The sequence below is a fragment of the Amblyomma mixtum genome, chromosome 5, assembly GCF_055824585.1.
Source record: "Amblyomma mixtum isolate Tamu chromosome 5, ASM5582458v1, whole genome shotgun sequence".
In the NCBI taxonomy this organism is placed as follows: domain Eukaryota; kingdom Metazoa; phylum Arthropoda; class Arachnida; order Ixodida; family Ixodidae; genus Amblyomma; species Amblyomma mixtum.
This window is the reverse complement of record NC_143016.1, coordinates 198,823,182-198,844,566: the sequence shown is the minus strand read 5'-3', so window position 1 is coordinate 198,844,566 and position 21,385 is coordinate 198,823,182. Positions and strand designations below refer to the sequence as shown.

General features: G+C 48.4%; 1 pseudogene; it reads left to right on the top strand.

The window, feature by feature from the left end:
- Window positions 1–3,580: 3,580 nt before the first annotated feature.
- Window positions 3,581–21,385, top strand: part of LOC149345405 (uncharacterized) — a 68,783-nt pseudogene continuing 50,978 nt past the window's right edge.

The window sequence follows — 21,385 nt, the reverse complement described above, 5'->3', positions numbered from 1 at the left end:
ATTATACGCAGCATCCGGAACCCAGAAGCCAATGCGTTAAAGGGTCAATCTGTCCAGCTCGATTTGGTTATTGTCGTCTTTATCGAGTGGAACACATGCGGCGCGAACCAAGCAGCTTCGATTTCCTGTGCATTTGACTTATACGCAGCATCCGGAACCCAGAAGCCAATGCGCTAAAGGGTAAATCTGTCCAGCTCGATTTGGTTATTGTCGTCTTTATCGAGTGGAACACGTGCGGCGCGAACCGAGCAGGTTCGATTGCCTGTGCATTTGACTTAAACGCAGCATCCGGAACCCAGAAGCCAATGCGCTAAAGGGTCAATCTCTCCAGCTCGATTTGGTTATTGTCGTCTTTATCGAGTGGAACACTGCGGCGCGAACCGAGCAGGTTCGATTGCCTGTGCATTTGACTTAAACGCATCATCCGGAACCCAGAAGCCAATGCGCTAAAGGGTCCAGCTCGATTTGGTTATTGTCGTCTTTATCGAGTGGTACACGTGCGCGCGAACTGAGCAGCTTCGATGGCCTGTTATTAGAGTAATACGGCCTCACAGAACTTTCTTAATATCACCCATTGTCTCACCGAAAGTCTGATGCTTTCCCTCACCGACAAGGTTTCCATGTGCAGTCGCGAGCAAAAAATATTAGCACAGATCACTGGTCGATAAGAATTGGTATATCTCACCACGCGGCGCAACGGTTCGCAGACCTGCCTATCGGGCCGTTTCCATGTTTGCAGCCTAGGGGGGGACGGCAGGAAGTAAGCTTTATCAAGCGCCCGAGCGTCGACGTGCCGACCCTATACCTGACTGCCCATGCGGCATTTATTTTAGCTCAGTTATCATGAGCAAAGATGACTTCTTTTTATTACTGTTTTTTATGTCTGCGGTGGTTTGTCAAAAGGAACTCGCCGATAACAATAGATGATAGCGCTGCTTTTAGCCAGTAATTTTGCTGGTCCGTGACAGTCCGCTTAACCCCCCTAACACTCTATAATGGGAACGGCCCGGCGCTCTCGTTATCAGCCTCTTCGTCACCCGCAGCGCCACGCGTTGTCATTCGGGCGCTCCGGTGTTCCGTCATGTGTGCTAATCTTTTTTACTCGCGACTGTATGTCTGAGACCGTCAGCGCGGCTGGGATATTAGCCTCCCATTTGTGAAATTCGCATAAAATTCCACACGTCACGCCACAGCGGTTGTCTCATCTTTTTATTTTCTTTTGCCATGATCCTTTGATGCCCTTCGACAGTGTACTGGCCGCCTTCGTTTGCACGAGTACTCGTGCTCTGGACGCCATCGCCCCCGCCAACGCCGCCAGCCTTCTCGCCCGCCAGCGGTTGTAAGCACCCCAACTAACTCAGAAACGCCATCATGACTGTCGCCGTCGCGAGGTCACGTACTGTCCTGACTCCCGTGTGTTGCTCTGGGTGCCGTCCCTATGTGTGGACATGTGTGAAATACCGCTACCGCGATATGGAGACCTTTACCAGGTCGTACGTCCCGTGACCGTGGTAGCGTACGAGATCACATCCACCGTGCCCGCCCGCTGCACTCCGCACCGACATCGTCGATGTGTCCCGCCTCATGCCTTACCACTCGCTCTCTGCCTGTGCAGTGTGCACCGGGACGCGGGACGCGGCAAAGGCACCGTCCCGGTGGGACGGTGCCTTTGCCGCCGGAGGTAGGCGTGTTCGCCAAATGCAGCCGGTACAGCCAGCGATGACAGCGCCGCCCACCGGCAGGTAGCAGCCACATTAAGGCTGGTTATAAATATTCATTCAGAACGACGGCTTGACATCGCCGCTATGGCGCAGTGGATTAGAGGCGCGTGTTGCGTATGGAAGGTCGGCCGTTCGACTCCGCTCTCTGTACTGTAATTTTATTGTTTTTTTTTAATTTCATTTTTTTCAATAATTTCCCTTTTAGGTCGCAAATCGTGATGCTTAGTGGCATATAACGCCATTTAAGAGGATTTATTATCCCTTTTAGGTAAGCCGTTGTGGCAATCTTCAGTCACCGTGATCAATTCACCGTGGTTTCAAGCCTTGTGGCTGTACAGGCTGCAGTTGGCGAATACGCCCGGAGGTAGTGCTACAGATGCTAGGAGGACGACGAAGTGCTGGGAACGAAGACGACGCTGTCAATCCGGCGACCCTCTGCCTAGCAGATTACCTCTGCTGTTTATAGCATCACGTAAAAATATTATTACATTAGGTGTTAAGTGTAACATTATGCGTTTTGCAACCTCTTCTACCATTATTTGAGAGTTGAAATGTTTGTGTTATTCAGGAATTTTTCCACTTGCCAATTGGAAATTCAGCGTCATACTTGCTCGCCATGTTCTACATTGTCTTAATCATGATTAAAAATGCAGTTTAGCCTCAATGTACACAGGCCACTGTGCATCTCAAGGTGTTTTTCTTGTCCATACAGCCAAGGACTGTAGTTACCTTCGTGCCGATTCAGTAAGCCACTATAACGTTTTGAACTTAATGCATTCTCTGGAAAAACGTATGAGGTGTGACGATCCGTGTTTCCCGCAATACTGCTGTGCTTCTGTTCTCTAAAATTCTCTGTCTGCAATCTCCTCGAGCGGTTTCAATGCAGCTTGCTTGACCTTAGAAGGTTTTAATTTCAACGAGACAAGATTAAAACCCTCTAAGGTCAAGCAAGCTGCACTGAATTTGCTCCAGGAGATGGACCTTCAAACCCTGCACAACCAAGTGAAAGGCATAAGGGCAGATTCCCTGTCTTCGTTCTTTTGTGCGAAGACGCATAAGGACTCGTGCCCTCTACTAACCATTGTCACCGAGAGAGGCAGCTGGCAGGCTGTTCTAAGCAGGTACCTCATGAAGGACCTCAACAACCTCGATCCTGAAGATCCTTTCAAGGTTGCGAGCTAGGCTAGCGTGACAGCTGTACTGCAGGAGAGTGTCATCGGCGTGAATTTCAACATTTCGATAGACATTGAAGAGCTCGTTTACTCCATTCCGCACGACGAACATTTCCAGCCGTCAGCAAGCTTATTGATCTGTCAGGCGTTGTGTCATTCCAAAACCATTGTGTTGTCTCTAGAGAAGGGTTTTTGGAGATATAAGGTACTACCTCTGCGCCACGCTTGTTAAATTTGAAGGGAACCTGTGCACCCAAAAACGGGGCATCTGCATTGGATCCTGTGTTGCGCCGGCCCTGTGCGAAATTTACCTTGCTAAGTTTGGGCGCAAGCTCCCGCTTCAGCTTGACGCTGCCAACCTTCGTCTTAAGAACGTTCTCAGATATGTGGATGGTTTCTTAGTCCTGTTAAATGTTGACCATGAAGCCCGTCGTGCCACAGTCGCGGGGGACGTACTTTCTGTTATCAAGCAGCAAGAACAGTGAATTCTATTTATATACTTGCAGCTTACTTATGGCGCCAATGACCACGTGTGCTGGGCCTACATGCCGCGTTCAAAAAAAGGCCTTGCTACCCTTCTCTTCCTGCCACTCCAAACTAATTAAGAGAAGTATGGGCATGACCTGTATGAGGTCAGCTCTCTTGAAGTCATGCCAGCACAAGGCTGCTGGTAGTTTTCAGGGCCAAATGGATAAGTTGCTGCAGTCAGGCTTTCCACCACCCGTTCTCCAAGCAGTGGCAGAATCTCTCATGTGCAAGCTACGGAACAAGGTGCGTGGTCAAGAGGAGGCGATCCCCCTGAACCTGCTTAAAGTTGTGCCCTATGTGCACGAGATGGCCCATAACCTCAAGAGGGTGGCAGGTAAGCCAGGCATTCAAACTGATTTTTCAGCCCCTTGCAAGCTATCTCAACTCTGCAGGCGCATGGCGGAAGGTAGGCGCAGTGTCGCGTGCACGACCAAGCATGAACACCGGTATGGTAGCTGTGCCACAGATGTGGTATACCAGTTCCCGCTGCGATGCGCAAGAGTATACGTTGGCCAGACTGGTCAATGTGTTAATGATAGGCTGCGACAGCACTACCGGTCCTTGAAGCCCGATAATGGCGCCAGTCTGCCGAGACACTGCAAGGAATGCGATCGCTGCTACCCCCCCGTTGAACAAAGCTACTATCATCGGAAGGGGCAGGTTGAGGCTTGAAAGGGATATTTTACAAGCGGCACACATGCGCAAACTTGAGCTCGGTATGTGTGTTAGTGAGCCTTCCGTGGCGCTTTTAGATAAATTCATATTTGAAAGGCTGTGCGCTAAAGACGTTCACAGGAAAAAGGACTGCATGAAGCGAAGAATTGTGCCCTGGGAAATTCGACTACTTTTCGGTGGCCTTGAGCCCTAATAGGGCTACTCCCGAAGGATCTGCAAGGTTCTGAAATCCGAATCCTGGCGACAGGTCCGTCACTACTATGACTGGCTGAGAATTCTACCGTATGAAGGGTTTGATCCTTTCCTGGCCTACTCCCTCTTCAGTGGATACAAGAAGCTGGCAGCTGGATCCATCGAGTTTCAGTGCCAGACAACGAGGCTTTCGCTGCCGTCAAAAGCCCGACCAAGTGAGTGTGCCAACACCGTTACCACCCTCGGTGACGTCGATCTTCCAAGTGGCGTCAAGAACATCTTGGAAAAAGGTCCCAAGTACTGTTTTGAGCCTAGACGAACCGCCCAGCGCTGGTAGCTATCGTACGAAAAATCGGGTGCAAAGTCAACGAGAAAGATAGGGACCGGATTATTGGGGAAGGTGCCGCATGCCTCTACAAATTGCTCCCGAGCAAGAACCCTCCTCCCAATAACCTTGCCAAAGTCATGATGTCGTCTGACCTCGCAGTTCTGGAGGCTGACAAAGAAGGTGGCTTTGTTGTCATGCCGAATTGTATCTTCAATGAAAAAGCCACTGAGGCCATGAAGAATTTTAGACCAGTCAACTTCAACCCTTCCAAACAGAAACGTGCTGCACTCAAACTGCTTGCGGGGATGAACCTGGATTCTATAAGAAAGGCGGTCAAAGGAGCTGAGACCGGATGCCTCGAAATATTCTTTTCAGGTAAAACGCATAACCCTGCTTGTCCAATACGTGTCATTGTGTCTGAAAAGGATACATAGCAAAAAGTAGTGGGTGACTTCCTTCGGTGCCAACTGGACAGAATAGCTAGCGGTGACCCTTACCGCGTTCGAAGCTCAAAGGAAAAGGTGCAGGTACTGGAAGGAGGCAAGTTATCGGCCACTATCGGTTTTTCAATTGACGTTGAGGACTTATTTTACTCTGTGCCTCACGACGGTTTGTTGGACGCTGTTCGTGAACATTTGGAAGAATTTGGCGAAGTCAGGTTTCAAAATTCTGCCGGTGTCACAACTGAAAAATTTCTCGACCTCCTGATGTTTTATTTGGATTGCACTGTTATTTGCTTCCGGGATGAGTTTGACTTGCAAAAGGCCGGAATTCGTTTACGTCCCTCAGTCGCACCGGTCTTATGCGACATTTTTCTGGCGTCATTTGACCGACGCCTTGAAGCTAGCTTGAATGATACAGGGATAGCACGTATTTTCAGATACGTCGACGACTATCTTGTCCTTCTTAACGCACCTTCATACTGTGCCGCTGATACACTTGTAAACCAAATTCTCACTACCTTCTGTTCCTCATCGAGGGGTCCAAAATTCACGCATGAACGTGCAGATCATGATCGACTTCAGTTTCTTGGACTACAGCTTATTTTTACAAATGCTCATGTGTGTTGGTCTTACCAGCCGCGCTCAAAGAAGTCACTTTTGCCCTATGATAGTGCCCACTCCAAGCTGGTAAAGCGTGGCATAGTATCTCTGCATGAAATCTGCATTAGAAAAATCCTGTGCCCACAAGATAGGTGAAAGTTTCCAGTGCCAGATCGACCGAATTTCCGCTGCAGGTTTCCTGCACATCTGGTCACCAACATGTCTGAAAACCTTTTCGCAAAAAATTAAAAAATCGGAGCATGCTAAACATCAGACAGAACAGAAACCTGTGCAAGTTATGCCTTACCTGCATGGCCTTTCGCACAGTTTAAAGAAAGTTGCGTCTCGTCACGGGGTTAAGCTAGTTTTTTCGGCCCCTTGCAAACTGGCCAAATTATGTCCGATGGTGACCAGGAAGCGTGCTAAGAAGGCCTGTAATATCAAGCATCAAACCGTGTACACACAATGCACTACCAATGTTGTGTACGAGATTCCCTTGACGTGCGGCAAAGTGTATGTGGGTCAAACCGGGAAATGTTTCAATGAGCGCGCCCGCAGGCACAACGTCACCATGAAGAACAGGTCTGGAGGTAACCTTCCGTTACACTGCAGCAGTTGCCAGAACTGCTACCCCAAGGTTAATTAAACCAAGTTTCTAGCTAAGGCTCAGGACAAGACAGAAAGAGAAGTAATTTAGGCCTTTTTTATTCACCTCAGGAAAGACAAGTGCGTTAGCACGCCTTCTATTAACCTTTCTAGAAATTAACTTACATTTTTGGATGGGTACATCTAGACTATTAACCCGTTTGCTTCTCTATGTTTTAGTGTACTTTTAGATGTTTTAATGTGCTTGTATTTTATTTGCTGCCCTTTACACGGTTTTTATCTCCATCTTTCACTTGTTCTTTACTTTGTTATAAATTTCGTCATGTTGTCAGACATTTTTTATGGTGTTATCCTCTTTTTCAGTGTCATCTTTCATACAGCTATGGTTTCCCATGTTGTTATGCATTGTTATCAGCCGATATGAATCCCACTTTTTTTACCTTACTTCGGCAGGTGTTTGATATGTTCACATTCTTGGGTTTCTTTTAATGTCACTTAGATATGCATTTTTGCGCTCTCTTTTGTTTGGTTGTTGGGTTCACGCTCCGTCACGCAGGTCATCTCTGGTTATCAGCGCATATATAAGTGCGCCTGGCTTCTTTTGTCGTCATTAAAGTTGAATGTTGCGCTTCTTACCTGTCGTCGCTATCCTTTTTCCTGCGAACGTCTTTTTAGCGCACAGCCTTTCAAATATGAAAATGTACCAACTAGCCCGTCAAAAAGCCTTACTTTTAGATAAAGAGACCCGGTTTCTGTTAAACCTGTGACGGGTATTTCATTGTTCTTTTTTGTTTGTTTCGATTTTTTTCCTTAGCTTTCTCTCGTGTTCCACGTGCCATTATATTAGTTCTCGCAGTGTAACGGTGTTACGTGCGCTATGCGCAGACGCAACCTTTTCTGCAGCATTTCTTTTTTCTCAATAAATTTCAGTTGCTAGTAACCGCTCGTCCTGTCTTTTTCTCGTTCTTAAGTCTCGTCCAAGTTCGCGGTTATTCCTCCTCTTCAGCATATCACAATGGGCTGCATCTGTTTCATCTTAAAAAAATTAAAAAGAGAAGTACTTCAGGTGATTTGATTAAAGTGTTGTCATCGCATTGCAGGAGGACGTCTCTGCCCACTGGATCGTCTCGGGGGAGCAGTGGAAGCTTGCGCTGCAGCCGGCACCGTACAGAAATAGGGTGGTCCGGCGCTGGTCTCATATGTAGTGGTTCTGCTGGTTCGCTGTATGCGTAGCGTCTGCATACTGCGCATTTTTGGATCATGGCAGTAAGTAGCTCATTCAAGCCCGGGAAGAACAAAAATCTTCGCGCCTTCGCTTTACATTTATTCAAACCCATGTGGGCTTCATGAATGCGTTTTAGCACCTCCCTTCGCATGACCGCAGGCACTTTGATGCCTTTAAGCAGAACACCTTTCCCCATTGAAAGTTTGCTGGCGAAAGGTTCTACCTTTCCATGCATGCTTTCTCTGCCACGGATACCTCCTCTTACTGCACACAGGTCCTTACTAGTTGCTTCCGCAAGCCGCCTTAGCTTGACGTCTCACACAAAAGCAGCCACTGTACTTACAGCGTGGATTTCGATGTCATCTTCACCTGCCGGGCCATCTTCAGGAGTGGCGGTTGCGACTCGTGAAAGCATGTCGGGCAGAAGAAGGCGTTTGCCTGGAACATAATACATAATGAAGTCCAATTTTAGCAAGCATGGAAGGAACCTTTCAAGTTTTGGAGGCATGTCCCCTGTTGCTTTTTCAGCGATTGCAATCAGTGGTAGATGACCGGTTACCGATATTATCTTTCAGCCACAGATGAAGTAAGGAAATTTCGTACAGCCGAACGTCACTGTGTCAAATATAATAGCAAGCTTGAAATGAAAGCATTAACTAACGAAGTTTGGAGAAGCCGAGAATAAACAATATGAACAAGTATTTGGAGAGGTGGGAAGAAATGAGTGGTGGAGAAGAGAATACGATGGCAACGAAGACAAGGTTGACGTGTACCAACGCCAAGGCCTTGCTGTGACATGTTGCAAGATGCGCGCCCGCGCCGAGGGTGCCACCGCAGTCAAAACGATTGCAGCGATTCTGGTATCGACGGTAAACGCGGCTGCAGTTAAGCTTAATAAAAGTGAAAATTTCCGACCACTATCACTAACAAAAACATGCTTATAAACTAAATTATAACCAGCGATGGGTATTAAATATAAGGTATAAAAGAAATTAGTTAAGAAGATGACGCCGCGGATAACGCGGCGGCAGACAAGCAGGCGACGCCCGAACAGCCGCGCAAACGAAAAAACTGATACAACCGAAACGGCGACGTCCGCAAAGTTCGCACTGCAGCAGCGTCATTGGCGTCATGTCGAGTCACACAATGAGCTTTTCTTGGAGTGTTCATACTAAGCACTAGCACTGCAGCATATTATGTTGCCCCTAGACCAATGCACTGTGATTTCTTCTCCACGAGTCTAAGGTTGAAAATTTTCGCTGCCTTTCTCTTCGTGTGTTTATTCACAGCCACAGACTGATGCATTTCAGTACATGTCAGATGTTTTACTTCCCTGGTATTTACCTGAAGCTCTTACAAAGTCGAGTACTAACCTATATTCATTGATGTAGCATTTTATTATCTATATCGTACCTACCTTAGCACCTTTTTTAATCCTCTATATATTCTCTATGCCCTCATGTCTTCTACGTTTACATAATGACGTTTTTTAATTTTGATTTTTCGGATGCCTCCGACTCATATTTCAATGTCACTGTTGCCTAAAATCACTTTTTCAACATAGTTTGTCACTGCTGATGTTTTTTAATAAATTGATTTTTGTACAAAACCATTTACGCTTTCCGTTCTCGAGCGAGCGCCCTAAGCAGCTGCTAAGCAGTCATCATCATCATCATTTATTTACCCTTAAGGGCCCTTGGCTTAGGGCATTACATAAGGGGGGAGGAACGGTCGTTTCATAATCAGTGGCCAGTAAAATCAACAAGAAATACAAAGTACAGGGTTCATGGTCAACATTAACATTATCAACATTATCAAAATATTAACATAAGAAAGACACAGCAGCTCAAGAACAACTTGGAGCGAGATAAGAAAGAAAAAAAAAATCACACACACATGCACACACTCAAAAACACGACAAAATAACTCAGCCCTTGAAATGTGATGCTAATAACTGCCTGAATTTATTGGGTTCTGTTTCAATAACTATGAAATCGGGTAAGTCATTCCCCAGTGTAATGGCGCTAGGTAAAAAAAAAATATTAAATGAGTTTGTGGAGCCGTGAATGCGCTGCAGACTTAACCCTTTGAGTTAAAAAGTCGTCGTGAGGTGCGAAGCGGTGGGTGCAATACAGAGTTTCTTAGCTGTGGGAAGGAGTAGTACAATTTGTGAAGCAGAGCTGTGAAATTTTACGCCGGAGTGCCAGGCGTTGCAGATAAAGGGATGCCTTGATAAGAGTTACACTGTGTTGTCTGCCGTACTGCGATGTGATAAAACGGGCCGCGCGATTTTGGATGGCTTCAAGCTGATCGATTAAATATTGCCACGTATCATTGTAGCGTCCGTTCGTTCGCGCAAGGCCGCAGAAAAGGGGTGTTATCATTTTTGTTCGTGACGCGAGAAGCTACCGGACTTATCTCGATTGTTCACAGCCATGAACAGCTGCATCTACGTGTTTCTAGATTACTCTAGATGAACAGCTGCATCTACGTGTTTCTAGATTACTCTAGATGATCTCGACCTGTTATCTCGAAGTTTCCTTGCCGGCTTTAAATTGAACGATGCCGCGAGCAGCGGGCTTTCGTAGATCGACGATTGACGAGCACGCTTATTGCTTACGCCGCCACCGAGTTATTCAGTTCCTTTGCGGGCGCAAGTCAGCCCAAATAAAGAGCTTCGTTTGCAAGTCTTTCTGGTGTCTTCCTGACCGGTGGACTGCCGTCACTACAACGTGACATCCGGTGGAGGTGCTGGGTAGCCATCTATGTACCGGACACCCCCAGCAAGTCGTGACGCCAGCCCTCTGAGTCATTCACCGGAGGACCTGACTCCAGTCCACCGCGCAAGCTGACGTCTGCTAGGCGACGCACCTGAGTTCGGGACTCCGCCGCGCCCTACCCGGAAGCGAAAGCAAGTAGCAACGTCCACCATGAGCTTGCCCCAGACGACCACTCCAATCATTCTTCAGCTGCCCCGGGTGCCACCAACCTTCGACGCTTCGCCTGGCGCCGACCCACAAGAATGACTGGAGCAATTCGACCGTGTGGCTGTCTTTAACAACTGGGACGATGCCACGAAATTTAGGTATGTCTTCTTCGCCGTGGAGGAACCAGCAAGAGTCTGGTTTGAGACTGAGGAAGCTGGCCTCACGAACTGGGAAACCTTCAAGGAGCAGCTTCTGAAGGTCTTGACGAACGTCGTACGAAAGGAGAGAGCCCAGCAGCTCCTACAGTCTCGCATACAACATCCAAACGAGACCGTTGCAATGTACACTGAGGAGATGAAGCGTCTCTTCCGGCGTGCCGACGCAGACATGAAAGAAGAAGAAAAAGTAAAGCTTCTTATGCGAGGAGTCAAAGAGCAACTCTTTGCCGGCCTCGTCCGGAACCCACCGAAAACCGTCGCGGAATTTGTAGAAGAGGCATCCACGATGGAAAAAACTCTTGATGCCCGAGCCCACCAGTATGACCGCCAGCAGCACGTTTTCTCAGCAAGCTAACATCGTTAACAGCAATGACCTGCGAGAGGTTATACGTCAAGTTGTGCGTGAAGAGCTCCGACGATTGCTGCCAACGGGAACGCAGCCGCAGCTTACTTCGCTCACTGACGTCATCCGGGGTGAAGTTCAGCAGGCCTTGCGTGTGACGCCATCATCAACGCAGCCTCTGCAGCCCCCAGTCATGACTTACGCCGCAGCAGTGCGCCGTCCTGCACCATGACGACGGGACCCAAGCCCCTATCGCTCACAGCCAGCTGCGTTGGACCGCCGCCCTCTCGCCCCAACCCGCCCGTGCTACGAGCGCCGCACACAGACGAGGAAATGCGACGAGTGGAGAACTCCCGACCAGCGCCGCCCACTATGCTTCCACTGTGGCGAAGCCGGTCACGTTCTCGGGCAATGCCCATAGAGAAGACTGGGCATCCGAGGGTTCTCTTACGACGCTGCACGACCCCGACCCGGCCAGCGACCAGCCGAAATCGAGGAGTTTTTGCGTCGGGAAGGATGCTCACCGCCGAGCCGCGTATCACGTTCCCCGTCGCCATCTTCACCGCGCTTTGTATCTCCTAACCGAGGTTACGCGGTGCGTGGACGCTCCCCCAGCCCCCTAAGGTTAAACTGAATAAAGCAGCCTCTGGAGGTGAGGTTGCTTCTAAGCACAAGGACAAAGATCCTCCACCGACGATAACTCCGACAACTCCGACGACAACTCCGACGACACCTCCGACGACACCTCCGACGACACCTCCGACGGCACCTCCGACGACACCTACGACGACAACTTTGATGACAACACCGACGACGACGACGACGCGGCCAGACTTGACGCCTTTACCGCTGCCCATAGAAGTAACGTCGGAGTACGCCCACCGCAGCCTCACTACCCGACGAAGCCGAGATCGTACACCGAAGACCACGTGTAGCACGAAAACGCGAACAAGTGACCTTGAAGTTACGGTCGACGGTCACGCGGTTACTGCTTTGGTCTACACGGGGGCTGACTACACCGTCATAAGCGGGCCATTCGCTATCCGACTCAGGAAAGTGACAACAACTTGGGATGGCCCGCTGATCCGCACCGCAGGTGGTAACCTCATTACGCCGTCAGGACGCTGCACCGCGAGAGTTACAGTAAATGGGCGAACCTATGCTACAACTTTAAAATTTCACCAGCGCTGCGACTAGGAACAAGAAACAGAGAAGGAAGACAAGGACAAGCGCTACTAACAACTGAAAGTTTACACCAACACACCGAAAGTTTACAAGAAACACACCGAGTTCCTTTGGTACTCCGCCCGCCCGTGGTTTCCCTCCAGTACAGCGTCTCCGTGCTCCGAAGGAAAGCTCTTGGTCCTGGGTGATCAGCCGGTGCCAGAGAAGTTTCAGAAGATTCTCAAGCTGGGTCCAAAATTCGGTGTCCAGCCTTCTTTGGGAAAAGAAGAAAAGTTGGCTCTTGGAAGGGCTATCGCGCGCCAAGCACGGAAAGAGGAGCAACCTAGGTGCGTTGTGGAATGTGTTGAGGCCCTCAAGAAGAGTGGTGGAGGGCCGGTCAAAAGGTGGGATGTTGCGCACCTGACCGATTTCTTGACGTCCGCAAAACATCGCGTGGTTGTCTCGGATAAAGAAGGTTATTTCGTTACGCTGCCAGAGAAACTTTTCCGCGAGAAGGCTAGGATTTCAGTCGCCAAAAACTTTAAGCCTGTGCGTACCAGTGCAGTTAAGCAAAAAAGCGAGGCGTTAAGGCTGGTAGGTGGTATGCATTTAGTTGGCCTGCAAGCATCCGTTAAGAAGGCGAGAGGCAACTTTTTAGAAGTGTTTTTTGCTGCCAAAACTCACAAAATTGACATCCCCTTCCGTTGCATTGTTACTGAACGGGGAACTTGGCAACATGCTCTTTCAAGTTTTTTGCAAAGTAATTTGTGTTCACTAACTGTAGAAGACCCGTTTCTTGTGTCTAATTCCGTAGCGGTTGTGTACTATCTTAAACTAAATAATCCTGGTGGGTGTGATATGTTTAGTATTGATGTGCAGGATTTATTCTATTCTTTGCCACATGATAGGCTCCTCCAGTGTGTTAAGAAATGTATAGTAGACGATAATGATGAAGAAGCATTCATTTAAAAGTGTGGTGTTTCTGTGGGCTCGTTTTTGGAGCTTGTGTCATTTTATCTTAAATCCACATTTGTTGAATGGGAAGGCAGGCTATATGTTCAAAAAACAGGGGTGTGCATCGGCTCAAAAGTGGCTCCAGTACTTAGTAATATCTTTCTTTCCTGTGCGGATAGGAGCATTAAAGTTAACTTAGACAACCGTGTAAAACAAATCTTCCGGTATGTAGACGATTATCTTGTTTTTGTTGAATCCCATGACTTCAAAGCACAGGTGGATGACATTTTAAGGACTTTTGAAAACTGCGGGTTTGGTCTGAAATTTACTTTTGAATTACCGGAAGAAAATCAGCTGCAATTCTTGGAGATTAGATTGGAGAAAAAGGTGAATCATGTTTGTTGGTCCTTCCTACAGCGGTCGGAAAAGCCTTTGCTAAATTATCAGTCTGGGCATTCGAAAATAGTTAAATGCGGCATAGCAGTGTCTTGTTTAGGATCTGCACTTACTAAATCATGTATTCATACTTTAGGCAGCAGTTTCGATACGCAGGTTCAAAGGCTAAGGTCAGCGGGCTTCCCCAAAGATGTGATAGCGCTTGCTAGCAACAAGATCCGGAAGAAGATGAAGTCGTTTGGTAGACATGAAGCACAGGAAAATTCCGGTAATGATAGAACGAAGTATGCGGTAATACCCTACATTCATCAGTTATCCCATAGGCTTAAGCAAGTTGGCACTAGATTTAAAGTGCTCTTTTCGGTCCCTAATAAACTAGGCAAGGTTTGTGCTATTGTTGACAAAAGAGCCCGGGAACATAAGCAAATAAGAGGCAAAAGAAATAATGCATGCCAGGTGGATCATGAATCACCCTTTGTGCCATGTGCAGAGGGAGTGGTATATGACATACCTTTTAAATGCGGCAAGAATGACATTGGGCATACCGGGAAATGCATAAATACACGCTTACGTCAGCATAAAACCTCTTTGAATGGTGCTCCTTCATCAAATCTGTCCCTTCAATACAGAGATCGTCATCTGAACAAACCCGGTGTGTCTAATAAAAAAGCATGCTTTCCACCGCTTAACAGGGAAAAGATTAAATTCAGACACCCAGATCAGCTGACTAGGGAGTTGTGTGAAGCCTATCACATTCACAAGAACAGCGACACACCATCTGTAAACTTACATGAATGTGAAATTTTGTATCTAGATTCTTAACTTTCTTTTGCGTGCTTTTTGCGGGAAGCGCAGGCGCTTTGGGTTGTCAGTTGTGTGCATATAATCTGTGTTTTTTCAAATAAACTTTCAGTTCTTAGTAGCGCTTGTCCTTGTCTTCCTTCTCTGTTTCTTGTTCCTAGTCGCAGCGCTGGTGAAATTTTAAAGATGTATCAACTAGCTCAAACCACCATTTTGCTATGCTACAACCTTCCTGGTCCTACAGAAATGCTCGCGAGACGTGATTTTGGGAATGGACTTCCTGAATGAACATCGGGCGATCATGGACCTTCGATACAAGTCGGTCAAGCTTTCCACGGACAAAGCCATATCTGCAGCGACGACAGCGACTCATCGCGTTGCCGTAAACGTCCTCGACGAAGCACTGAGCGTGCCGCCCCGTTCAAGTGTCGTCGCCTGCGTAGGCACAGGAGACATCGAAACTGCCGAAGGCGTCGTCGAGGGGAACACCCAGCAGTCCTTGATCGAAGACTGCTCGTCGCAAGGGGAGTCGCCCAAATCCGAGATGGCCAAGTCCAGGTGCTGCTAACCAACTTCACCGAAGAATACCGGCATCTAAACAAAGGTACGACGATCGCTTTCCTCGAGGAGCTGGCAGACATCAGAGACATATTTGCCCTACCCGACCAACCCGTAGAACCATCTGACCAAGGCCATCAACCAACGTTTGATATCAACCCGGCATTACCACGGAGCAGACAAGACCAAATACGCAGTCTTCTTCAAAAGTACAGCGATTGCTTCTCATCAGCATCGAATGTGCGACGAACCCGGCTTGCCAAGCACCGCATTGTCACAAACGAACACGCCCGATCCTTGCGACAGAGCCCCTACCGCGTATCGCCGCTAGAACGCCAAGCTATTCGCAAGCAAGTTGAGGAAATGCTTCCTGACAACGTCATCCAGCCATCGAGGAGCCCTTGGGCAGCTCCAGTCGTCCTAGTGAAAAATAAAGATGGCACCCTTCGCTTTTGCGTCGATTACCGCCGCCTGAACAGCATTACGAAGAAGGATGTCTACCCCCTCCCCCTTATCGACGACACATTGGATCGGCTATGCAACGCTAAGTACTTCTCATCGATGGACCTGAAGAGCGGATACTGGCAAATTGAAGTCGACGAAAGAGATCGCGAGAAGACTGCGTTCATCACGCCAGACGGACTCTTCGAGTTCAAGGTGATGCAATTCGGCCCCTGCTCTGCCCCAGCGACGTTCCAGCGAGTAATGGATACGGTGCTCGCAGGCTTGAAGTGGCAGATTTGCCTAGTCTACTTAGATGACGGTGTTGTCTTCTCCTCAAGCTTTGAAGGCCACCTCAGAAGGCTTCGGATAGTGCTGGAAACGATCAAGTCTTCAGGCCTGACACTGAAACCAGAGAAGTGCCACTTCGCCTACGAGGGGCTGCTGTTCCTTGGTCACGTCGTAAGCAAGGATGGAGTTCGCCCAGACGCCAAGAAGACGGCTGCGATCGCTGAGTTTCCACAGCCTAATCACAAAAAAGATATACGCAGATTCCTTGGATTGTCCGCTTATTACCGGCGATTCGTCAAGAACTTTTTTCTCGCATCCCTCAACCTTTGACGCAACTTACCAAGGCTGACGTGTCTTTTCAATGGGAAAGGCCGCAAGAGGAAGCTTTCAAAGAGCTGAAGCGCCGCTTACAGTCCCCTCCTGTGCTCGGACACTTTGATGAAAACGCCGAAACCGAAATTCATACAGATGCAAGCAGTGTAGGCTTAGGAGCGGTCCTCGTTCAGAAAGATGGTAAACAGGAGAAAGTTATCGCGTACGCAAGTCGTTCACTGTCGAAAGCCGAAGCCAACTATTCCACGACCGAGAAAGAATGTCTCGCCATTATTTGGGCCACGTCCAAATTTCGACCCTGCCTGTATGGACGACCATTCAAGGTTGTGAGCGACCACCAGGCTCTGTGCTGGCTTGCCAATTTGAAGGATCCCTCTGGCCGCCTTGCTCGTTGGAGCTTGCGTCTTCAAGAATTCGCATTAACTGTAGTCTACAAATCTGGCCACAAGCATTCCGACGCGGACTGCTTGTCCCGAGCCCCCGTCGACGCAGCACCGGAATAGGAAGACGTCGACGCTTTCTTAGCACCAGTAAGCGCGAGCAGTTTCGCGCAGCAGCAGCGCTCGGATCCTGAGTTGCAAAGCCTAGTTGCTTATCTGATAGGAAAGACCGCATCGCCTCCCTGAGGGTTCAAGCGCCAACTGCCGTCCTTCGTCGTTCACAATAATGTCCTCCTGAAGAAGAACTTCGCGCCCAACAGGACAGTGCATCTTCTTGTCGTGGCCAAAAATCTCAGGCAAGACATTATGCAGGCATGCCATGATGAGCCGACTGCAGGGCATCTCAGGATTGCTCGGACGTTGCACCGTATCCAGGAGAAGTACTATTGGCCGCGGTTAGCTGCCGATGTTTCCCATTACGTGAAAACGTGCCGTGAGTGTCAGCGACGCAAAACGCGTCCGACTAGACCAGCCGGACTCCTGAACCCCATACCACCTCCAACTAAGCCCTTTCAGCAAATTGGGATGGACCTCCTCGGCACCTTTCCGACTTCATCATCGGGTAACAAATGGATCATCGTGGCCACCGACTACATGACTCGATATGCCGAAGCAAAAGCGTTGCCTAATGGTACCGCAACAGAAGTCGCTAAATTTTTTGTCGAACAAATTCTCCTGCGACACGGCGCCCCCGAAGTGCTCATCACAGACAGAAGAGCGGCGTTTACAGCGGAGCTGACGCAAGCAATTCTAAACTACAGTCAGACAAGCCATCGGAGGACAACTGCCTATCATGCACAAACCAACGGATTCACAGAGCGTCTGAACAAGACCATCGCAGACATTCTCTCCATGTACATCGACGCCGAACACAAGACATGAGACTCCATTCTGCCCTACGTTATCTTCGCCTATAATGCTGCCGTCCAGGAGACAATCAGGTTTACCCCATTCCAGCTGGTATACGGCAGGAAGCCCACGACAACACTCGACGCAATGCTCCCGCACGTTTCCGACGAAGACAACCTCGACGTCGCCGCCTACCTTCATCGCGCCGAGGAAGCCCGAAGACTTGCGCGGCTTCGCATTCAAGACCAGCAGCACACCGACGCCCGACGCTATACAATCTGCGCCAACGAGACACGCATTACAAGCCAGGTGATCGTGTTTGTATATGGACGCCAGTTCGCCGCCGTGGATTGAGTGAAAAGTTGCTGCGACGCTACTTTGGCCCGTACAGGGTTCTCCGTCGCATCGGTGACCTCGACTATAAAGTCATCCCCGACGGCACGACAGCATCTCAGCGACGCCGCACACGCCCGGAAGTCGTACATGTAGTACGCCTGAAGCCATATTATGAACGCTAAAGGACTCGAAGATTGCATTCTCCATGTTTATTTTCATTTTAAAGCACCGAGACGATGCTTCTTTGGGAGGGGGGTAATGCCAGGTATCATTGTAGCGTCCATTCGTTCGCGCAAGGACGCAGAAAAGGAGTGTTATCATTTTTGTTCGTGACGCGAGAAGCGACCGGACTTATCTCGATTGTTCACAGCCATGAACAGCTGCATCTACGTGTTTCTAGATTACTCTAGATGATCTCGACCGGTTATCTCGCAGTTTCCTTGCCGGCTTTAAATTGAACGATGCCGCGGGCAGCGGGCTTTCGTAGATCGACGATTGACGAGCACGCTTGTTGCTTACGCCGCCACCGAGTGATTCAGTTCTTTTGCGGGCGCAAGTCAGCCCAAATAAAGAGCTTCGTTTGCAAGCCTTTCTGGTGTCTTCCTGACCGCTGGACTGCCGTCACTACAACGTGACAATATTTTTGATGGGGATTCCAGATCGCCGAGGCATGTTCGAGTTTGGAACGGATGAATGTTACGTAGGCGAGTTGTCGGACAGAATGGGGTGAAAAAGCAAGGGATCGTCTGATAAACCCAAGCATTTTGGAAGCTTCTGTACAAATTTTTGCAATGTGCTCAGACCAGGTTAGTTTGTTGTTTATGATGATTCCAAGATACCTGTATGACTCTGTGTCGGAGAGTGGTGTGGAACTTAATGAATACTGATCGCCGAGGTTATTTCGCTTTCTCGATACATACATGAACTTGCATTTCGAAATGTTCAGTTGCATGAGCCATGATGTACACCAGGTTTCTATGAGGTTTAAGTCGCGTTGAAGCAGAGTCTGATCATCGGGAGTAGATATGCGGCGGTAGAGGACACAGTCGTCTGCGAAGAGACGGATACGAGATGATATAGCATTGGGAAGATCATTTATTTATATGAGAAAAAGGAGTGGTCCTAGCACCGATCCCTGAGGGACACCAGAGATGACTGTGGTATTTGACGATCTATGGTTGCCTATTACTGTATATTGTGAGCGGTCGCGGAGAAAGCAGTCGATCCATGACAGGATTATTGGGTCGACGTGGAGGCAGGAGAGTTTTGTCATTAAACGCCGATGTGGAACGCAATCGAAGGCTTTGGAGAAATCCAGGTAAATGACGTCGGTTTGAAAAGAAGAATCTAAGTTTAAGTGAAGGTCTGTAGTGAATTTGGAGAGCTGTAACTCGCAAGAATGGCCTGACCTAAAACCATGCTAAGCAAACAAGGTAAGGGGAATGAGGGGCTCGTTATAAATATGAGAGAAGCCAACAGCCACAGAAACCAAGGGGCACAGGGGATTTTTTATAATTTAATTACTTATTTTGCGGTGTTGATTTGTTTAGAATATTATTGAATATATTATCGCTCAAAGCTAATTGATTAGAAAAGCAGAAGAAAAAATGGCTGAGGCTTAAAGGTGCACTGAAGAGGAATCTGAACTTGTCTTTTTGCCCCGGTAACTCGATCTACACGTTCCGAGCTTTCTTAGAAACTGCGATTTACTGCCCTGTGTGGCCAATTTCCCCAATTAAATCGAATTATTGTCCGGCTCCCGCCATTCTTTTTTTGAATTCTGCCTCGTACGGTGGGCGGAGTAGACCAACGCGTCGAGCGCCTCTCACCCAGTCCCGTGGCGGCTTGCCGCTCTGCCATCGGCGGAGTAATACGTAGTAGTCCGTAGTAGCAAATAGTCGGCGCGTATTTTTATTTCTTCGGGCTTATTTTGCGGCTATATTATCTGCGAATGAAACTGTTTATTCATGGAAACCTAAAAAACAAAATAAAGCGAAAGCAAAGCCTCCACGGGACTGGGTGAAAGGCGCTCCACGCGTTGGTCGACTCCGCCCACCGTACGAGGCAGAATTAAAAAAAAAAGGCGGGACCCGGACGTTAATTCGTTTTAATTGGGGAAATCGGCCACACAGGGCAATAAGTCACCGTTTCTAAGAGTGCTAGGAACGTGTGGATCGAGTTCCCGCGGCAAAAAGACATGTTCAGAATCCTCTTCAGTGCACCTTTAACTTGGTTAAGCCTGGAGAATGCGAAGCATCATCGTGTCGCGTAATTTGGAGGCGCACAACCACAGCGACGGCGCGAGGTGGGCCCCCGTTTCTCCACTGTCGTGACGTCATCAAGTGACGTGGTGTGACGTCATGTATCACGTGATTTGGAGGCGCACAACCACAGCGACGGCGCGAGGTGGGCCCCCGTTTCTCTACTGCCGTGACGTCATCGTGTCACGTGGTGTGACGTCATGTATCACGTGATTTGGAGGCGCACAACCACAGCGACGGCGCGAGGTGGGCCCCCGTCTCTCTACTGTTGTGACGTCATCGTGTCACGTGGTGTGACGTCATGTATCACGTGATTTGTAGGCGCATAACCACGGTGAAGGGATGAAGTGGTAGCTAAAGTAGTATGCTTCGCATAAAAACAACCACATGCCGCCGGTGGGATCCGAACCCACGACCTCCGAATTACGCGACCGGTGCTCTACCTCTGAGCTACGGCGACGGCTGTCAATTCTGCTCGGTTCTGGCAGCCTTGATGCCATAGGAAGCATAAGAGGGTTCTCACACAGCTTCCGCCCTCGCCGTTCGATGACGTTCTACGTCACATCAGCGGTAACTCAGGACGGTAACTCAGCGGTAACATCAGTGGTAACTCAGAATTGACAGCCGTCGCCGTAACTCAGAGGTAGAGCACCGGACGCGTAATTCGGAGGTCGTGGGTTCGGATCCCACCGGCGGCAGGTGGTTGTTTTTTCTTCTGCTTTTCTAATCAATTAGCTTTAAGCCATAACATATTCAATAATATTCTAAACTAATCGACACCGCAAAATAAGTAATTAAATTTTAAAAAAACTCCCCTGTGCCCCTTGGTTTCTGTGGCTGTTGGCTTCTAAAACCATGCTGTTTTTCATGAAAGAAAGCGTTATTGTCGAGGTGTGATGCGATCTGCGAATATAATATGTGCTCCAGTAGCTTGCATGAAATGGATGTTAATGAAATTGGGCGGTAATTAGAAGGGTCGGATCGGTTGCCTGCCTTAAATACTGGAGTTACTTTACTTGTTTTCCTGTCATTTGGTATTTCACCATTTGAAACCGACTGCTGAAAAATAATTTGCAAAGTACGGCTAGAAATATGCTCACAGTTCCCTTTAATATTTTTGCAGTTGTGTTGTCTGGCCCAGAGGCGCTTGACACTTTAAGGTTGTCGATGAGTTTAGTGATGCCCTCATGGGTTATAAAAGTTGGTGGCATTTGGGAAAGACTAGTGGCAGGTATTGAGGGAATATGGAGTGCAGGTTCGTGCGTGCATACGGAGGAAAAATATGAATTCATGACACCTGCGCGCTCATTCTCAGGGACATGTAAGCCGTCTTGGTTAATCAACGAAATGTTTTGAGTACGGTTTCTGCAAGGAGTGACCAGATTCCAGAATTTTTTCGGGTTGACGCGCATTATGTTTCCAAGATCTTCGTGAAAAAATTTCTTTTTAGAGCGCCGTAGTAAGGTAATGTATTCATGTAGGCACCTGCTATACATTTCCCATTTTTCAACTTAATTCGTATGCTTGGCCGCATGATAGAGGCGCTTCTTTTTGTTTGCTAACTGTCGTAAGGCGTTGCTATA